Genomic DNA, 1,333 nt, shown 5'->3' with positions numbered 1-1,333 from the left:
ATCCCTGCCTGCCCTGTCCCCTGTCCTGTGTTCTACTCTGTTACACCCCCTATCCACCCCATTTTGCTCTCCCCCCACCCCTCCACTGCCTGGGGTGAAGCTCAGCTGCTCTGGCGCACACTGTGCTGGCACTGGTAGGCTGACTCAGGCCTTCCTACTGGTGCCATGAACTCGTACACTTTCCCTGCATACTTTATGGCATGTTTGTGACAGCCAAGACTGGCGAGTGCTTGCTCCACCCGCGCTAGGAGAATAGGATTGTACCATAAAGCATCTTACTACACACACAGCTTGTCATTTTACACAGTGCAACTAGACTGTTTCATTTCTAGCAGTCATCAACATACAATAGGATAACTATGTTAGCAACTGTTACCCTGCACATTCCTGATCTCGGAAGCTAAGCAGAGTCAGGCCTGGTTAGTACTTGGATGGGAGACCACCTGGGAATACCGGGTGCTGTAGGCTTATACCATGATCTCGGAAGCTAAGCAGAGTCAGGCCTGGTTAGTACTTGGATGGGAGACCGCCTGGGAATACCGGGTGCTGTAGGCTTATACCATAGTCTTTCGAGACTGAAGGTGGCCAACCATCTCCCTATACTGAACACTATCTCCCGATCTTGTCTGATCTCGGAAGCTAAGCAGGGTCAGGCCTGGTTAGTACTTGGATGGGAGACCGCCTGGGAATACCGGGTGCTGTAGGCTTATACCATAGTCTTTCGAGACTGAAGGTTGCCAACCATTATCAAAAAGGACAAATATCCTCTGTTTTAAAACAAGTGTAGGACAAACTGTGGCTGAGTTAATGTACACAGTAGGTGGAAAAATAACCCTTCAGCAATGTGTAATATTGGGGATCCCGGATACTTGTCATAAAGTGTAAGAAACCAACATTTGCACTGGTTTCTTATGTGTGAAATCTTGAAGACTGTGCTGTACATCCACAAGATTAGTTCAGCTACTTAGAATTTGTGAAGGGCGAGCTGAACCGAGCATAAGAAATGGATGATGTGTAAAAGGATATCTGTGAAAAGTAGCGAGCGAGAGAGATGTTCAAGACCAAATCAGATGACCATTCAATCCAGTATTTCAATCTGTGCAATATAGTTTTCCCTTGACAATGTGACTGCACAGATTGAAAGCTAAGTCTCCACATATCCTAAACGTTTACCTAGAGTCCTGCTGATTGGAATCTCATGAAGATAGTTCCGTAGGGACATTTTTTTTGTCAATAGCATAATTAAATAAATTCTTCCCCATTGAGGAAACTAAGCCAACAAGGTGCAGCTTTCTTCTATCTCACAATCTGCGTTTAAGTCGCAAGATTGAAT

General features: G+C 45.6%; 1 pseudogene; it reads left to right on the top strand.

Annotated features, from left to right (window-relative positions):
- Positions 1-584: 584 nt before the first annotated feature.
- On the top strand, positions 585-707 carry LOC136658165 (5S ribosomal RNA; annotated as a pseudogene).
- Positions 708-1,333: the final 626 nt, after the last annotated feature.

Source organism: Tiliqua scincoides, chromosome 7, assembly GCF_035046505.1.
Source record: "Tiliqua scincoides isolate rTilSci1 chromosome 7, rTilSci1.hap2, whole genome shotgun sequence".
Taxonomy (NCBI): Eukaryota; Metazoa; Chordata; class Lepidosauria; order Squamata; family Scincidae; genus Tiliqua; species Tiliqua scincoides.
This window is presented reverse-complemented; position numbering and strand designations above follow the sequence as displayed.